This window comes from Vidua chalybeata, chromosome 5 (assembly GCF_026979565.1).
Source record: "Vidua chalybeata isolate OUT-0048 chromosome 5, bVidCha1 merged haplotype, whole genome shotgun sequence".
Taxonomy (NCBI): Eukaryota; Metazoa; Chordata; class Aves; order Passeriformes; family Viduidae; genus Vidua; species Vidua chalybeata.
The window spans coordinates 48,837,491-48,851,854 of NC_071534.1; the positions used below are offsets into that span (position 1 = coordinate 48,837,491).

The following is a 14,364-nucleotide window of genomic DNA, read 5'->3' on the forward strand; positions in this document are numbered from 1 at the left end:
CTGTAATGTTTAAATTCTGGATATCCATAAGATTATCTTTCATTAGAATTTTGCTCAGCATGTCCCTCAATATTGAGATGTCACTCAGATTGTGTGGGATTGATCCCCAGTGTGTCATTTGCCTACCTTACTGGGAATTAAGTGGGAAAGAAATTTAAAGAATGAGTATGAACTAGCTTTGTTGCAAAAATAAAAAGAGATTTAAGGCTCCTCAGTTTCATCAGCTCCCAAGTTTCATCAGTAGATGATGGAGACTCTCTTGCCCTTTGTGCCTTGACAATTTCCTCTGAGATTTCAAGACTGAGCATGAATTCTAAGCCAAAGCTCTACAGAAGATTACTGCAACCACACATCTGTATGAATATGACTTTACAAAATATCTTGGGAGGCTGAATAATCTTGCTTCAGGACAAAGGCAGAAAAAAAAAAAAAGAGAAAGTTAGTGGATTTGGAGTGAGGAATATTTACATAATATTTGATCTTTGTTATTTTAAAATAGCTACAAAATATGAGTCATAGAAACCTAGGACTGGATTGCCAGTTAGTCTAACATCTTCCAGATTCTAGAACACATATTACACAGTCCTGTAAATAAAATGACATCAGAATTTAACTTTAACATCAGAATTGCATTCTGAATGCATTCTGAATGCAATTTATTGCATTCATTTTTACTGTTCAAATAATGCTGAATGTGTTAGGATTAAACTATATAAATTCTGCAAAAATTATGAAAAAAATAAATATGTCCTTATGCTGGTCACTTTTTCTTTAAGGGCTATCAAATAACCACAATATCTTTCTGAGTCTGATTATATTTGGGCTGTTATTTTAAAGCAAAAGCAAAGATAAAGGGAAGATCATTGACTTGGTAAGGACCACAGAAGAGTTTGGAAACTGTAACTGAGAAGGGGAATCTTGGAATACTGGTTTCCAGCCTCCTTCTCTTATTGAAGTGAATATCTGAGTAAATATATAAATTTAATGAAATGAGATTTAGATGTCCCTTTGCCAAGATAAAGAGACTGAACTGGAAATGAACTGGTACTTTAAAAAATTGCCCTGTCAAAAAAGAATGCTTTTACAGCTGAGGAAGACTTAATTTCAGTGAAGTTTGTGCTACTCTGTACTGTAGACACTCTTGAGATAGATACAACAGTATTTGTGTAAAAACACAACACAAGTACTCTTTTTAATTTAATGGATAGTTTGTCCAAAAACCATTTGATTGTGAAAACATCAGCACAACATCCTGTCAGAAATGGAAAACTATTCCAATTAAAAGTAGAAATGAACCCACAGAAACACTTATTTTGAAAAAAAATTGTTATTGGCAGATAACAAGAAGATATTTGTAGTATTTCTGAAGGTAAAAAGTATCCCAGAGTATAAAAAAAATAAGTGTGTGCATTTAGCTTCTGTTTATCCTTTGAAAAGGCTTTTCAGAAATGTGACCTTTTAAGGTAGTTTTGTTTTGCAGAGATCACTCTAGAAACAACCAGAACAGAGCAGCAGCCCAGAACACAGCTGCTTCTTGCTCATGGCAGTGTGGAAGGAGTGCTCCCCTGCCTTTATTTGAGGCCCCTTAGGAAGCCTACAGGATGCTGGTTGCTAGGCAATGCCTGAAGCTGTGGTGTATATAGCATTAGGTATTAATTATTGTCATGGGCCTTTTCCACGGAAGATCCTGAAAATATGCAATTAGACACATCATAGAATAAGTAATTTTTCATTCTGATGGACAAGCATTATTAACCTGTAGAAAATTCAGAATTTGATACATTTTTCAAAGGTGACTGACTATGCCAAGCCTAATGTTTGCTTTTTGTTGTGATGCTGTTTTGTAATTGCAGCAAAAGGATTGGAACAGCAATATGGTTACAGTAAGCTGTTTAATGGTTCTAAACTAGAATATAATATTACTTAATTTGTTTCTCTGATTAAAGTGCTTAGCTCTTAACTGATCGTTACCAGCACTTTATTTTGAGTAGTTCAGGTCAGGTCAATAGTTGAGCAAAAAAAACACCTTAGAACATGAAAGCAGTAAAATAAAATATTTAATAGCAGCTGCATGTGGCAACAGAGAAATAGAAACAACCCAAGAAATTAAATCTTGTGAAAGAGGCAAATTTTAGTTCAGTAGTGTCTACTATGAGATAAGTTTCTGCATATCATTGACGACACTGACTTGTATTTATAGAAAAGGAGAGCTGCTCTTCCTTCTCTATTATTACCTATCTAGCTAGTCATTACATAATGGGATGCATTTGTGGTACATTCCACTTTTAAGGAGATGAATACTGAGAGTGGTTATACCCCATGAAATTAAACAGGGTAGCCTAGAAGTTACTCCAGTTACTGCAAAGGAAAATGGAAGTCACACTAAGGAAAGTCATTACTGAAGGTGATAACATAAGCAGCAGCATATTGGAAATTCCTGTGAAGTGACAAACTGTAACCAATGTCCAAGAAAATAAATTACTGTCTCAGGACATGAACTGAGTAATGAGAAAATTAGAGAAAGAAATGATTGAACTTTTATCAATTAGTGCAAGTAAAAAGAGTGCTAGTTATTTTCCACTTGGAGAAAGAAAATGTGACCATGGGTTGAGAGGCTCAAAGAGACATTAATAAGAGGTTGTGTGACTGGAAGTCTTTGTACAGACAAGGATGCCCTCTCCCACTTCTTGGATACACAGATATTTGTTCAGAAGGAGCATGAATGTAGCAAAGGGGAACAGAAACAATTTGGATTATGTGGCCTGTAGATGCAGCACACGTTGGAGGATAAAAACTCCGATTCTATTTCCTGAGCTGTGTCCTTTTAGATGAATATGTGGCAGAAAACTGCCATAAATATTGATGTTGGAAAATTTGCCACGGGATACTTCAGAAATTGGAACACTAGTCAGACTGGTAATGTGCTGCTTCAAATACCCATAGAGCATGGTAGCCAGCAAACTTATGAGGTAGGCTACAGAAATTATTAAATTGGAAAATGACTGAACCTGTCTTCTTCTGGTGAAGAAGTCCAGACATTCAATTTCAATCAAATGAGGGCAGAAGGCATGAAAATTTCACAGCTAACTCCATAACTGTTTTCAGCTCCAAAACATTACTGCTCACTTGTTGAGGCCACTAACTGTTTTTCTTTTCACTGCTTCCAACTGGAAAGGTATGAGGAGCAGTAATTTCATTCACAATGTTGATAGATACACAACTGAGACAAATTCCTATCCTTTGGCCATTCACAGTGATAAATATTCTTCTTTGAAAGCTAGACTAACATTTTCTGAACCCTGTTTTTCAAGCATTGCATCTTACAAATAGTATGTGTACTTTTTAATGAAGTGCTATGCTAGGGAAATCAGTTATTTTTAAAATAAAAAGATTGTTCCACAAAGGCATACTGAAGGCAGAGAAAGGAAGAAATTAAATTAGTGTTCCTAAAAAAGAAAATCAACATACTGTAATTTTATAATGAATGTGAATGCATATGTTACTAACATCCTATTGTTCAAACTGATTTAGGAATATATTTTTCAGCAGTTATTTTCCTTTGATAGCACTTCCAGAGCAGGTGGATTTGCTGTCACTGCTGAGTTGTGAGGAGCCAAGATGTATTGCATGATAGCAACCACAAATTTCAGGTGGGCTCAGGATATGCGTCTGTGCTAGAGCTCAACCAATGCAATTTGTTTATATGACAGAATTCACACAGCAACCTACAAATAAGTGTGACTCACGTCCTGTCTTATTTGTAATACTGATTTTTCACCACAAGTTGCAATCTTATGAATCTTCATGACAACCTCCTCCGCTTTCCTGGTGTGTATTGGATCAATGTGTTTGTCTTTTCTCTCACTCTTCTGATTTGAAACATTAGATAAATGAACATGGTACTTATGTACATTGATTTTCTCTATTTTTCTTACATTTTGGGGTATTACTTTGAATTACTTTACACCATTTCTAGTCATTTGATACAGTGAAATGGGCCTGAAGTTATTTCGTGCTGTATATCTTGTGTACTTCCTTCATTTTTTGTTAGAAATAGCTTGTATTTGTTTCATGATTCTTTGATCGGTACTTTTCATTAGTCAGCTATTGTATTTAATTACATACTCTAACTAAAATCATCATCTCATTTCTACTTCAGTGTCTGTCTGTGATAGTGTTATGCTTAATTCAGTTGTCTTCAGCAATGTTTTCTCTCAGACCCAGATCTGTAAAGAAACCTGTTGCCTTATTGCCCAGCAAGATAGAAGCTGGCTTTGAAGGTGTCCAAATCCAGCAGCAAAATCACCTTGGGTTAGGAATTTACAGTTATGAACTTGGTTATTTTGTGAAAGAGACAGCAGGAGCAGGGCTTTTTAAGATTTAAGGCCTCAGTCCCGTTTTGTTCATATGGAGTTCTGAGAACCTGAACACATACTGTTCTAAGTGTAGAGAGATATCACCTTCTTTTGTATCCTTGAAGTTTGTCAGAATTAATGTAATATGATTTTGTATTTAGTGGAGACCAGACTCTTGGGTGTTGTACAAAATAAACAACCAAGAGAATGAACTGCCAATGCATGCCAGCTGCGTGCCTGCTGACCCTGACCTGCAATTTGCTTAAGCCCAGAACAGTATTTTTCAGTGAGCTATTAGAAAGCAAAACAAAAGCAACCCAACGAAAAAACTATCAAACATTTCAATTCAGTGTTCCATGGTTCTGGGAGATAAGAGCTTAAACCACTTGTCCCCTCAGGTTCACTTCTTCTTACAGCTTTACTGAAGGATAAACTGTTATTTAACAAAAAGAAACATTTGTGTACAGTTTAGCACCAATATTACAACAGGAAAGATATAATTTGTTCCAAGAGCTGAGAGGAACACAAATGCAAATGCTAACCTGCTCTGAAAATCCATAAATAAATATTTTTGTTCTCTTCAGAAATGTTGCTTTGAGACGAGGCCTTGTAAAGTCCTTAAGTGTGTTTCTAGTGGATGTACCTCAATGGAACAGCCAGGAGCATTGGTGGCAGGGGTAGAGATGGTCTCAAGTTCAAAATCAAATAACCTTCAATGAGATTTCAAATCTATCTCAGGTTTATATTAACTGAAGTGATAGAATCATGGCATTCAGTAGCTGTACCTCAATTTCTGTCCCTGCAAACTCATTAGCTTTCTCACTCCCCCACCCCCCAATTCATGTGACTGAAAAATAGAGCACAGTTAGGAGACCATTAAGGAATTAACTCACATTCATATTCACCCACCATCATTACAAAACTTTACATTTTTTTAGTTGTCTTCCATTGATACTTGCTTTAATTTCCATTGCAAAAGCTTAACTCAAGATAATCTAGAATTCCAATACTTTTATTGAAAACATGATTTAAAAGCAGAGGAAGTCACACATAATTAAATATACTGTCTGAACAACATCTGTGTTTTCATACTCAGTCATAGCTAAGCTACATCAGTGCATTTTATATTATTTGTACTGGAAGAACAGTAAATAATTTCTGAGGAAAATTTTGTTTTCATTTGTTAGCTGTCCCATTCAGTGACAAATTCTTCTTGAATTCCCTCCTTGTTTGGAAACAGAGGCCTCCTTCATTTTATACTCTCATAATCCAAGATCCAAGAGAACAAAAAAATCATTATAGTGCCTACTAAAGGCTAAAAAGACAGATTGGTGTAGACAATTGTGAAGTGCTTGCAGTACATAGAATTAGAAAAGCTCATTTGTCTGATTTACAGCTGCCTACTTAAAAGGTAGATTGGAACATGAGATCTGCCCTGTGCTATACACGGGTTAGGGTAAATAATAGCTAGGACCTCAAATAACGAGAAACAGCAATAATGGATTTTCTGAAGACTTTCTTAGCCTTATTTTTTTCCCTTCCTTTGCTTGTTAAGCCCCTGGTTTAGTTTTTAGGATCCTATACTTGTGTTTCTGTAAAACTAGCAAGCTCTGACTTTTTAACTTCTGTATCTCCTAGATTTTTGTTGCTGAATGCTGTACTGAAATTGTCTTACTTTTCCACCTATTTTCCTAATTAGTGTTTACTTATGCTCTGTTTTCCCAACATAATGGCACATTAATAAGCAGGAACACAGTACAGTTTGTCAGACTGTTCGAAATATTCTGGCCATTTTAGAAACTTGTTGGTCTCATTGGCTGTATAAAAATATAACGACCTACATGAAGCAGGAATGAAAGAAATGCAGTTGAAAATAATGTGCTCACTGACGTAAGAAAACCATGACTGACAGGAAATGAACCTACACTAGTAGTACCCAGATCACTATAGAAACAGAATAATCTTGTGGCAAAATTCAAAATGCTAATCAACTGAAGAGAGGCAGAAAGTCTGTGAGTGCCACAGAGAAGGAAAGCAGCTACCAGTGTCCCTACTAATAAGGTAGTAAGGAATCCCATCACTTAAAATGCCATAGCAATGTTTGTGATTCCAATTACTACACATGGGTGGAAGTGAAGAATATAAACCTTTCCATGTTGAAATTACAGTCACTCACCCTTCTATATTTGTTTCAGCTCTACTGTCACAAAGCAAGTATTGTAAACCTCATGTGATTCTCTGGAGATGTTTGTGTGGTTCCTCTGTGTATAGCTGTGTTAAACCCTAAATCCACTTTGAATGTGGTACTACTCAGCCTCCTGTGCTTCCCTGTCACATTGACATAATGGGAAAAGTCTTGCATCCTCTATGGAAAGGAAAAGATCTGCTCTCTGAACTTCTGTGGTGATCCATTCAAATGTGATAGCGAGTGAAAGAAATCACATTCAAATGTGGTATCACTGAGTGAAAGAAATACTCACTTGTCAAGACAGATTTTTCAAATCTGAAAAGGACAATGGATGTTTTTCCCAAGAGTTCTGATCATTTCTTCTGGCTGGTCATAAAATCACCAGGAATACAAGGTAGATACTTAAGAGGTTGCTTCAGAGGAAGCTCAGTCAGAACAATGTAGAAGAAAGTGAATTGACTGAATAGAGGTGAAGCCACATTTTAGAAAAAGAAGAGGGATAAGCTTAGGAAGTCCTTACTCTGAGGGAAAACTGAAGAACAGAAATACCTGCTAGTATTTGGTTGTTTAAAATGATAAGTAAAGGTTAATTGTAAAAGAGGGTTTCAATCAGAATGCACTCCTAGAAAGGGAGAGGAACTGGAAAGTCAGAGATAGCCACCACTAGCTTTGGGACATGTGTACTAAAATGTCTTTATATGAAGGTTTAGCAGACACAAAGGAATTTTTTTCAGAGAAGTTGAAGACAGACACTGTGCTGGACCATACCTGCTCTGAGTTAACCTGGATATTTTCCACTTAAATTTCTAGTGTAATCACCTTGACTTTTTCAGTAATGGAACACTATGAAATTAAGAATTAATGCTAGAAAATCATCATTAATTTCCATTGAAATAAAATTTTTCAATATGCTGATGGGCACATCTTCACCATCTCCTAATAATAACAACTTTTGGTGATGGGTAAAATTACATATTTAAATAAAAAGAAGAGCAAAGACTAACTTTATTAGGTGCACTGGAGACAGTGAAGGGACCATTATCAGCTGCTACACAAACAGCCTGTCAGTACACAGACTGATATATGAAGTAGAATGTTGCTCATGCTTTCATCTTACTCTTCCATCCTCTCCTGTGCTCATCTGGGTTCCAAATTTAATGAGAGTTAGATCTTTCCAAAGGGAGAGAACGCTGATGTGCGTCTATCACTCACATGTGGCTGAGCTTTCCAGGAGTTCACAGAAGTTTGAGCAAACAACCAGAGACACAACTGCTCTTCCTTCACTGTGCAATACAGGCGGATCTCAGCCAAGTTCTGGCCAAATGTGAAGAGAATACAGGTAGGAAAAAAGGTTCCCTTTATATAATCTAATTTGATATAAAAGTATTACTTCCAGGGCACTGCATAGAATGTTATCATTTTGGAGATAAAGTGTGATTATCTCATTATGGTCTGAGTTGTCTTCAAAAAAGTGATGGGATAATCTTTTATATAGGTAGTCTGTACAATTAGCTGTCTTTTATTCCTTATGTAGAAAAGCCATAACTGTGAATTTATTTGCCTGATGATATTACTGAGGAAGTGAGTAATGTCCACTCAACTGCTTTGTCCTTTTATCGATCTGTTTCCTTTTTAAATGAATTGTTGGGAGGGCTTGTTGAAAGGCAGGTAGCACAAAGGCCTCCCAGCGCTAAGAGGTCATTTATGCACAGTGCTAAGAGAAAATATTTCAATATTTTGGAAAATAATAATGGAAAACAATAATGGCTAGTGGTACTATGATTTGACTTCCAATTAGACAGCATGAAGCTCATCACTTGAACTGAATCAGAAAAGATGCTGCCTGCCCACATCATCCTGTGATACTATTAAATCTAATAAGAATAATTGCAAGTCTAGGAATGCTTCCAAGTAATTTTGCTTAATGATCTTAAACTCTATGGAAGGGATGTCCACCTATTGCTTAAGTATTTAATCTTTTAAAGGACATATGCATAATGGGGCAGCTTATCTGCCCATCAGTACAACTCAGCAGGAATGTAACTCTATAATTGTTCTGTGCTGCTTTGCCTTTTGGCTTATGAATCCAAGCAAGGGCTGTTACAGCCTGCTAGGACACTGGGCCTGTTCAGAAAGGGAATCAAAATCACATTCTGTAATTCATCTGCCCTTGCAGATTACCTTCACCGGCAAAACAAAATGGTACACAAAAAGTAAAGCACCTCAACTGCATGTAGCTAGACTTGTCCCAGTCCTGTGACTTCACTGACGGATAAGGTGAGCAGATGTCCAACCTCACTGCACTGAGAGCGGCATGCAGCAGCACTGATTTTGACCTAGCTGTTCTGTAATCATGCTAGCAAGCCTAATATTATCAAATTTTGTATGTGCACATATCTGTATTTATACATCTACACGCAAACTTGCAGGTTCTACAGGTATACCTCAAAAATCTGAAAACTGAAAAAGCTTGCTCTTGATGATGCGGCTGGAAAGACAGGTTTTGCTGATGTTTCTGTATCACACATCATGCAGACAAGTGATCCAGGTATGCCTGGATCACACCTCATACAGACAAGTGATCCAGGCATATATCTTTGTGTATTTTGTATGTTGATATAAACACAATGTATAAGATCATAAACTGCTATAGGCTTGGATATGAATCCCTCTAAATTCACTCCTCTGAATGTTCAGGTTGCGATGAGGATTCTGTGTGAATGACTACATTACGGGGCTATTCCAGCATGAAGGGATGTATTTTGTCTTGTTTCCTCTGATGTTTTTGAAAAACTTCAATTTCAGTCAGATAAGGTGTGGGGGAAGGCTGAGAATTTTGCAAGACTGGAAAATCATTTCTGGTTGTGTTCTTCTATACTCTTGATTCAGATGCATGGAAATGAGGAATCAATGTAGTTACACAAATTAAAACAACAGAGAATCAACCCATAACATCAAAATGGAAATGCAATGAGCCAGGTAACATTTAGTCACACAACATAAAAGCTATGCAATGTAGTCTCAGATTGACTTGTCTGAACAGGGAAAATAATTTCTGGGATCCCTTTGAGTCAGCATTGTCAGAGTTGTTCCTGAAGTTGTTACTTGGCTTTCTCAGTCCTGCCTGCTTAATAGCAGGAAGGCCCATAATGCAAGCTCAGTTGTCTGAGTTCTGTTGGGAATTTCCAAACCATGGACTCTTTCTCACTCCTGAAGTTCTGGTAAGTATGGTAATGCAGATAATCCACAGCCAGTGGAACTGGTGAAGCTGGGTTTCTTATGGGTCTGTGTAGTATATGTGAATTAAGCATATCCTTTAGAATACTCACCACAACACACAGCACAGCCTTATGTCCCTTTGCCTCACTGCTGGGTTACCTGTCATCCTCCTAGCTTCCCTTGCACTGCACACTGCTCCTTCCCAAAGCCCTGTGCCCTCTTCTCACACCACAGCAGTTCCCCAGCCTGCTGATGCTAACATAGCTCTTCCCACACCACCACTTCACATAAGTCCAAGTTATTTTTTCTGCTTTTAGCTGTATAAAACAGCTGTATTTAGCCTGCTAAAATGTGGATGATAACTGGCCAGTCAGGACACGCTTGCTGATTGCCCAGCTGGATGCTGCTGAAAGGATCATGTTGAATTCTCTCTGCCCTTACCTCAGAGGAAGAACCAGTAAGGTCTCTCTTCTTTAATCAGCATCTGTATTTCAGTGTAGACATTTGTTGTATTTGAGATCTCTAACCATCTGCTTTATGGGGCTGAAATTGGTTAGGGAGTACCAAAAATAATAAGAAATTACTGGGACAGGTTGGAGGGGAAATGACTGCCAGACTGCTAAAAGAAGAAACAAAGGGTGTAATTTTGTAAACTTCACATCCTTGGAAAGATAGGCTAGAAAATAAAGTGAGTATGCCTCAAAACAGACAAAATTAATTCTACTGTGCCTTCAGAGTTGTTTAGGAATGATTCTTTGGCTTTGCTACAGGAGCCCTGCAACACTGAACAAAAATTTAGGGTGCCAATAGCTTATTTGGAAATGAAAATGAGGGCTGAGGGCAGATCCCTTCTACATTTTTTTATATTTATGGCAGGATAGTAAAGTGAACCTGCTGCCAACACTGCTATTCACCACTGTATGATATTATTTGAAATGTCTCATTAAAGCAACTGATTTTTTCTGTAAGCTTGAAAAGAGGAAGTTTATTTGCCACAGGACCCACAAAAGCCAAAGACTAGGTTGTGTCTTCAGGGATAGCTCAGGGTAAAGTGTACTGGATAATCTTCTCCTTCCAGGAGCATCCCTTGGAGGTGGTTGGCCTTTGACACACTGTGCTCTTCTTCTTCCCCTTGAATACAGCGCAGGAAAAATTATCACAAACATCTGAATCTGGTAGCTGCTCTGTCTTCCACACATGGGAAAGAAATAAGGAGATCTTGCTGTTGCACAGCAACTGGAGCCCAGGCTAACAAGTGCTTCTGAGGTCGGGAAGAAGTCTTTTCCTGTGGTGTGGGTGAGAGCTAGGACAAGTTTTGACAAAACAGTATAATATATGCTAATAAGGATGTTCTACAACATTTCAAGTTACATTCATATTTTCACCTGAAACTAAAGAATCTAATTTTTCATTGTAAGTGAAACCCAAGGATAATTTCACTATTTTTACTGTGAATAATTGCATCTCCCTTTCCCTTTAGTATTTCTTTTCCTTCTTTGTGTATTTTACTTCCTGCTGTCTATTCATGATCTGAGCAGAACTCTGACATGTGAATTTAAGGGGTGGTTTTCCTGTTCCTTATTCTTGTATCTTCTTCTAGATCTGAGAGACCATATTAAAGGATTTCCATTTAGAAACTAGAACATTCCTTTGACTGTGAATGCATAGCGTAAACTTGGCACTCCTGCTTTCATTTCCACTGTGACTGAAGAAAATTTCTGCCCTTACTGTGAACCTTGTGGATGTTTAGGGAGCTCCTTAGTGCTCTTTTTAAAAAATGTCTTCTGTAACAAGTGGAAATAGTCAAATGGTCATCAAAATATTGCTTTAAGATTTATTGCCATATACAAAAGGAAGAAAACATTTCAAAAATAAAAACTATCACTTGGCTTGCAGAGAAACAGATGGGCATGAATTACACAACTAACTAGAATGAAAAATAGACCCCAAAGTTAATTAAATGCTGGTGGTATGAAGATGAAGGTTTTGTTTTTGTTTTTGTTTTTTTTTTCTGAAGTGAGAAAACAATCCTACTTATAATGGAAAATTATTCACTCTGTACTGCAGTGTAAGACAAAATCTATCACACTGGAAGAAGATATTACTAGACTGAAAAAATACATGGCCTCCCCAGTAGAATGGACTGTCTCACAGAAGGGAGAGCTACAAATAAATTTAAACTTCAGCAGCTTTGGAGAAAAAGAGAATGCTTTCAGTATTTACATATTTGAAACCTTTGCTGAATACATAGAACAAGTAAAATGAATTCTTTCAGTTTGTGCTATAGTTAAATTTGTTTTTTGTAAACTTGTTATGAGATTTTCATTATATTTTTGTCTCAATAGATCTTTCTGTTATCATTAACTACAGCTGAGTTTTCAAAGTGTCAAATGTTCCTATAGAATCTATCACTTCATCTTTGGCTTTCAAAGGGCAAGTTCTGTAATAAAATTGAAATTACTAAATATCAGTTAATTCCCACAGTGATTACTTAAGTATTATTTATATCACTGTAACCCAGAGAGATCTCAGCTGAGACTGAGGTAGCTATTGTGCTAGATATTATCTAAGTTTAATAGTCTAAATAATATTAATCTAGCTCAATAGAGAATGGAATACTTTATAAAGCATCTGCTATGCTGCAATAATCAGACTTTTTGTAAGACTACAGAGAAAGGTCTAATTGTTCAATATGCTTGGGGCAGATGAGCTGCTCTAAGTTGCCAGTGAACTGCAGGAAAATCTTTATTCTTTCTGGGCAGACAGCTAGTGTAGTGCTGACCAGCAAATTGTCAGCTGTACTTTTCTACCCATTGGTGAGCACACTTGATTTTTAGAAACCTACAATATTGATATTTGGGCTCTCATATATTTACTGGGGGATGACACAGATTATTACTGACATTAATTTTAGAGAACAACACAAATTAACAAGAGTCTTTGTCCAAAGGGGTTTTATAGTCTAAATAAAGATAAACAGATGTACTTGGAGAAATTAAATATCTTCTTTATTTGCCAGATGAAGAACATGAAGATTAAGAATTAAAATCTCTTTCTATGCAGGTCAATGGGAATTTTGCCAGTAACAGCAACAGGATTAGGCTTTTACCCACATGGATGATACTGTAGTGGTATAGTAGAGACAGGAACTGAGTGCAGGTTTGCTGAATTCTGGAACAGCAAAGAGGGTGTGGGAACACTTGTTTTGATTGGAGTTTCATAGGCACATGAGCTCTGTACTGTACTGTACACCACAAAATTACATTTATACATCAGCATATACAACTGTTTCCATCCCAGAACTGATATCTAGAACTTGAAAAAGTGCCTTGAGGAAGGTGTGTTTGCTTCAGGAGGACCAGACTATCATTTAATGATCACTCCAGCAATTTCATCAGGATACAAACTGCAATGCATTTTTTTACCATCTGATTCTAATCAATCTTTGTGTGGCACCATGCCTACCATAAACAGGTTCCCTGCTATAAAATGTTGTGTCCCTGCACAGAGGCTACTCTTTTCAGTCACTGTGTCCTCACAATGTCATGCGGTGCCTGGGGGAACTTTATAAATTTATGTGCAGCTGGGAGGAGCACAGTGTTTGTAATGGTCTTCAGTTCATTACAGCTGGTTGTGGTGGATTTATACACATAAATCCACCACATATATATATTATACACATTCCCTACATTTTAACATCATTTGAACATCACAGAAGCCATTTTTTTAGCAGAAGAATGACCACTGCCCTGTGGCACACAGCTTAGGATGGGGAATGAAAAGCAGCAGGACACAGTACTGATAGAGGGAGGGGTGATGCTAGTGGAGTCACATTATTCACCTTTTCTAGGCAGACTTTTTATTTTACAGGGCACCATATTGTTAATGCAAAAAGTTAAAGAAAAGAATTTCCCTTACAAAGATGCACACTATACACTGTGTTTGTCTATGAGTGCTACAAGCATTACAGAGGTTAGAATTTTATCTTAGAGCCCCTTAGTTAAGATCCCAATAAAATCATCACCCAACTCAAATTGCAAAATCTAATCTTCATTGAATTTCAAGTACTGCAGACTGAGAAATTGAAAGAGAAACCTCAAAACTGTAGAGCAGTCACCTATGTGTAAGACAAAGGGCTAAATGCATTGCATGCTTTGTGAGAAGGGGAAGCATAAATAGGAACAGCACATAATATGCAGAGAACTATCTTTTTTGCTAGTAGAGTTGTAAATCTAATCTGTCTATAAATAGTGAATCTCACAAATGTTTGAAACTTTCAGCATAGTGATTTCAAACTTTCATTTCCACAAAGGCTGTTTATGGCCCCTTATACACAACATTTTAAAAGTGTATAAAAACTATGCTCTGAATATACCCAGTTAAAATTTTTTATCCCACAAGATGAAAAATCCCCTCCAAAATCATGATACTTAAAGTTTCTTGTAAGGGACCCAGTCTGGCCTCAGGTGTTATGTTGTAAAATGTTAGCTGAAATAACTGGGATTAGGGTAGTATGAAACAGAGGTAAGTGAAATTGTATAAAAAGAAATACTAGAGGTTTTGTTCATACAAGTGAATTTCAGATGCAGGAAATGTTAATAG

At 36.9% G+C, this 14,364-nt stretch overlaps 1 long non-coding RNA gene across 1 annotated transcript in view; it reads right to left on the reverse strand.

Annotated features, from left to right (window-relative positions):
* Positions 1 to 10,763: 10,763 nt before the first annotated feature.
* LOC128788747 (uncharacterized) overlaps positions 10,764 to 14,364 on the reverse strand; it is a 107,325-nt gene continuing 103,724 nt past the window's right edge. The window contains exon 5 of the long non-coding RNA XR_008431190.1: positions 10,764 to 11,065. This is a non-coding gene — a long non-coding RNA (uncharacterized LOC128788747). The remainder of the gene's footprint in view (positions 11,066 to 14,364) is intronic.